The sequence below is a fragment of the Mya arenaria genome, chromosome 12 (assembly GCF_026914265.1).
Source record: "Mya arenaria isolate MELC-2E11 chromosome 12, ASM2691426v1".
NCBI classification, from domain to species: domain Eukaryota; kingdom Metazoa; phylum Mollusca; class Bivalvia; order Myida; family Myidae; genus Mya; species Mya arenaria.
Window position 1 is genome coordinate 1,959,566 of NC_069133.1, and position 5,873 is coordinate 1,965,438.

Here is a 5,873-nt window from a genome sequence, read left to right on the forward strand (position 1 = left end):
AAAATTAACTGTAAAACGCGAACAGCAGGGTTTAAATATTTGTCTTAAACTGTTTGTATGGAGAGTTTTTATCTTGACTTCGAGATTCACCATTTCCATTTTTAATCTTAACGTTAATTATATTTTATGTTTGACACGACCCACCAGGTGTGTCAGTGGCCAGTTGTGTCAGTGACCAGATGTGTCAGTGGCCAGTTGTGTCAGTGACTAGGTGTGTCAGTGGCCAGTTGTGTCAGTGACTAGGTGTGTCAGTGGCCAGTTGTGTCAGTGACTAGGTGTGTCAGTGACCAGGTGTGTCAATGGCCTGTTGTATCAGTGACCAGGTGTGTCAGTGACCAGGTGTGTCAGTGGCCTGTTGCGTCAGTGGCCAGTTGTGTCAGTGGCCAGTTGTATCAATGACCATGTGTATCAGTGGCCAGTTGTATCAGTGACCAGTTGTGTCAGTGGCCAGTTGTATCAATGACCAGGTGTGTCAGTGGCCTGTTGTATCAGTGACCAGGTGTGTCAATGGCCAGTTATGTCAGTGGCCAGTTGTGTCAGTTGCCAGTTGTATCAGTGACCAGGTGTGTCAGTGGCCAGTTGTATCAGTGGCCAGTTGTATCAGTGGCCAGTTGTATCAGTGGCCAGTTGTATCAGTGACCAGGTGTGTCAGTGGCCATTTGTGTCAGTGGCCAGGTGTATTAGTGGCCAGTTGTATCAGTGACCAGTTGTATAAGTGACCAGGTGTGTCAGTGGCCAGTTGTGTCAGTGGCTAGTTGTGTCAGTGGTCAGATGTGTCCGTGGCCAGACTTGTCAGTGGCCAGACTTGTCAGTGGCCAGACTTGTCAGTGGCCAGTTGTGTCAGTGGCCAGTTGTGTCAGTGGCAGTTGTGTCAGTGGCTAGTTGTGTCAGTGGTCAGATGTGTCCGTGGCCAGACTTGTCAGTGGCCAGACTTGTCAGTGGCCAGGTGTGTCAGTGGCTAAATGTGTCAGTGGCTAGTTGTGTCAGTGGCCAGGTGTGTCAGTGGTCAGATGTGTCCGTGGCCAGACTTGTCAGTGGCCAGACTTGTCAGTGGCCAGACTTGTCAGTGGCTAGTTGTGTCAGTGGCTAGTTGTGTCAGTGGTCAGATGTGTCCGTGGCCAGACTTGTCAGTGGTCAGGTGTGGCAGTGGACAGATGTGTCAGTGGCCAGGTGTGTCAGTGGCCAGATGTGTCCATGGCCAGTTGTGTCAGTGGCCAGGTGTGTCAGTGGCCAGATGTGTCCGTGGCCAGTTGTGTCAGTGGTCAGGTGTGTCAGTGGCCAGATGTGTCCGTGGCCAGTTGTGTCAGTGGTCAGTGGCCAGATGTGTCCGTGGCCAGTTGTGTCAGTGGTCAGTTGTGCAGTGGCCAAATGTGTCCGTGGCCAGATGTGTCCGTGGCCAGTTGTGTCAGTGGCCAGTTGTGTCCGTGGCCAGTTGTGTCAGTGGTCAGTTGTGTCCGTGACCAGTTGTGTCAGTGGCCAGTTGTGTCAGTGGCCAGTTGCTCCAATGGTCAGTTGTGTCCGTGGCCAGTTGTGTCAGTGGTCAGGTGTGTCAGTGGCCAGATGTGTCCGTGGCCAGTTGTGTCAGTGGTCAGTTGTGTCAGTGGACAGATGTGTCCGTGGCCAGTTGTGTCAGTGGTCAGTTGTGTCAGTGGCCAGATGTGTCAGTGGCCAGATGTGTCCGTGGCCAGTTGTGTCAGTGGCCAGTTGTGTCCGTGGCCAGTTGTGTCAGTGGTCAGTTGTGTCCGTGGCCAGTTGTGTCCGTGGCCAGTTGTGTCAGTGGCCAGTTGCTCCAATGGTCAGTTATGTCCGTGGCCAGTTGTGTCAGTGGCCAGTTGTTCCAATGGTCAGTTGTGTCCGTGGCCAGTTGTGTCAGTGACCAGTTGTTCCAATGGTCAGATGTGTCCGTGGCCAGTTGTGTCCGTGGCCAGTTGAGCCATTGGCCAGTTGTGGCAATGGCCAGTTGTGTCCGTGGCGAGTTATGTCCATGACCGGTTGTGAACCATCAACTTACTGAGTTGTCAAGAAGATTTTCCGATCTCGACATCACTGATGAATGTCGAATCAAGTGCTTTATTGTTGTGTCAAATTTTGCAAGAAATATAAACCTTACAATATATGGCATTGTAACCACAACACAATGGTATTATAAAACAGACTTTAATTTAAACAGACGATAAGCGTCAGTTCCTGTCAAATGTCAGAGCCAATGTATTGTTTGCGTATGTTATTAATACCATTATGCTTTATATATGTGTCCATAACGTGTGTTTGTTTGTTTTTTGTTGTTGTTATTTTTCTATATTTATACTTTGTATTGTACATAATTGTATATGTGTATACACTAAACAAAATTCCTAACCGGCCACTTAGTAAAGTAACCTTCCTGAAAAGTGCATTATGTATAATCAATATACAGTTCAGTATTCGATATCTGCCCTCTCGTGGCAATATTCTTTGAAAATTTCAGCTAAATCGAAGCATAAACTGCAGAGAAAACACAGTTCATATGCGCTTACTCCTAAATCCAAAAGTCACAAGGAAAAGAAATAACAATGCGAATTCCATAGGGAATCAAAATGTTCATTGTTTTTGTATTTTTTGCAATCTTTTGACTCAGGCTTTGTTTCACATAGATGTTAATGTTGAAGTTAAACATTCATTTGAACTAATTAAGCTGTTGATGACTGAGGTTCAGTCTCACATATGATGTAATATCATTTTAAAGAGACTAAAGGTAGTATTTTTATTTTTCCTCCTTTACACGCTATGTTAGATTTTGTGACTTTTATGATTGAGAGTGTTGTCATTTGAGACACTGTATCTTTTTGACAAAGCGATAAATATGAACCAAGTTTTCACAGCATGTGTACGAGGTAATGGTCTTTTCATGAAACTAATTTGTAATTAGGATTATTTTACAGGGAAAGGAATACTAGAAGATAACTTAGGTGGCCGGTTAGGAATTTTGTTTAGTGTAAGCTATACTTCTCTTCACATATGGAGGATAAACTAAACTAAACTAAACTAAACTAATGTTTTGCACCATTTTCCGGTAATGCATCTGAAAAACACTTACATTATAACTATTTTATCTTTGATACCAAAATTGCAGAACAAACATACACTACAAGTATGACACATATTCGAGTTTTAGCGGGTGCGAACCCATGCCGGTACAGTTAAAGAAAAAATTGACACAAAACCCTACGTCCTTAGGGTCTCTTCCCAAATAAAATGGATAAGCCGTTCATTGAATTGCGTTAATAAAGCAATTCAAAATCGTGGACTTAAATGAAAACATTTAAGCATTTTCTAACATTTGTTAAAGTGGTCCAGCCGTCAGTTTCTTAGTTTTTACACTCCTATTGAATTGCCACACTTAATTTTGTCATACAGAAACTGCATTTTACACAAACACGAGCGAGACCTTTTAAAAATGGTTGGTACAGAGTCAGGTATGCTCGACCTGTGATATGGAGCTTGGCAAACCATCGAACCTCGCGGCCATCTTAGACCAAGTCAAACATGAACTAGGTTGTTTACGGGTTATTTTTTTTTAAATCAGTATTATAATATTGCACCGAAAGTAAGACGCGTCGTGTCTGACCATAACAGATAAGACTTATAGCATTCTTGCCTTCGTTTAATTCATAGTATGTCACCAATGCGTCAAAAGGAGCATCGAAGCGGACTTAGCCTTTTCATTTAAATAGCAACATTGCACAAATCAAAGCCCATAATCCACTTTAGGAATACAATAAGCTAATTAAATATCTAGTCATACAAATATATTTCAGTATTTGTGTATTTCAGTAAGGTATGTTTTCAGTACAAATTACATTTTATGTTTGACACGACCCATCTTCAGGCGTTTAAATGAACGTATTAGCCTATAAATATACAGAATGACCGAGTCGTTACAATCGAGCACAACCCTGACCTTACCATGGCTTACAAACAGTGTGTATTTTAAAGGTGGTTTCACACTATGAACGTTTGAACTAGCGTTGGCCAGAGTTCACTGAAAAGTCTTGGAAGTGAGCCCTAACGTCGGCGATATTACGTTCGCGAGAACGATGTTTTACAGTCACACTACGAACGTTTTACATCCGTACCCGTTGGCCTCCATCGGCCAAGCGTTCGTCTAAGCTCACCACGCCAGCCAGCGTCGCCGTAGACGTTTACCAACGGAGTCTAACTTTGGCATATTCTGTACAACTTAAGTGTTCGGGGACGTTTTCAAACGGAGCACAACTTTCACCAACGTTTATTTCCAAAAGTTATTACACGTTAAAAAATCAACTTACAAAATGTTTGCCAGCGAACATTAACTCTTATAAACGTTTACCAACTTTTACTAGCGGGGCTGGAGGACGTTTGTCCATACGTGGGTTAACGTCGGTCCAAACGTCGTAGTGTGAACCTAGCTGTAGCGCGAGTTGCTAGTTCGCTGTCCGCATTTCTTGTTCGCTCCATATTTCCTCACATGTTTGTTATACGAATTGATATGCATATGGGCTCAAGGTCAAAATCGCAATTAGGGGTCAGAGGTAAGCTGGATTTAAGTTAAGTGAGGTTGTGGCCATGACAACAAGACACAAAGCATATGTATTACACTCCGAACCAATGTCCATATCCTCAAAAATCTACATGCAGGTTCCTTCGACTTTAAACCCGCACACGTGGGATGTGGAATCAGCCAAAATGATAGTTTATATATTGTTTATGTATATGTTGTTAAAATAAAGGTCCAATACATGTTAGTGGTAATGCGATGGTAGCTGGGTTGGACAAAGTATATCGCACGTGCATTGAGGAGAAACCATTCATTGTGCAGCTGGTACATCAAAAGATAATTTTATAAGTAGAAATGACTTGCTTATCAATAGGAGATGGCACATCTACTGCCACTAAACCATACGGTAAAGTTTACGACGATTGCAAATGATTGTAGGGTGTCGCACGGAGAAGTTTACTAGCTGATGGTATTCAAAATATTTTCATAAATGCATTGATTCTATTTTATACATTTATCTAAAATTGTCACATGTAAGGAAGATTTATCATTCAAACTTAATATTAATAATACATAATTTGTTGAAATATCAAATTTAACATATTAATTATACATAATATGTTGAAATATCACATTTAAAATATTAATTAAACATAATTTGTTGAAATATCAAATTTAAAATATTAATTATACATAATATGTTGAAATATCACATTTAAAATATTAATTAAACATAATTTGTTGAAATATGTATGTAATCTAATGGCGTTATATACATAAGTTAAGTGTAGCATTTGATCCAAAAACGTATAAAACTAATAATCCGTTACATTTTATATTAGGAAAAATCATAAAACTGGAGATAAAAATCTCAAACGATAGCATTTTGTTACGTTAGAATTAAAACTGTACTTTATTTCTATTTTTATTAAATCACACCAAACAATTAAAGGTTATGATAAAAATATTTTGTACAAAATCCCATTACTAGCTAAGGCGAAACCTCTCAACGGGAGACATATGCGCTACAGGCCCGATCCAGAACATTTCATATTAAAATATTTCAAAGTTGTAATAAACACGATTCAGTTATAGCTCGCTAGATTTTTAATCCCGATAAAATCAGACGTCACGATGTATTGTGCCCCAATACTAAAAAAACAATCACACACGCACGCGCACGCACGCACACCCACACAAACGCGCACACACGCACATGCACACACACACGCACGCGCACGCAGACGCACACGCACACACACACACACACACACACACACACATTCCCCTATATGGTCAAAGTCTACGGCCCCTTTGCGATTTCTTGAAGCATTAAATGTTGCTGACTTTTGCCCCC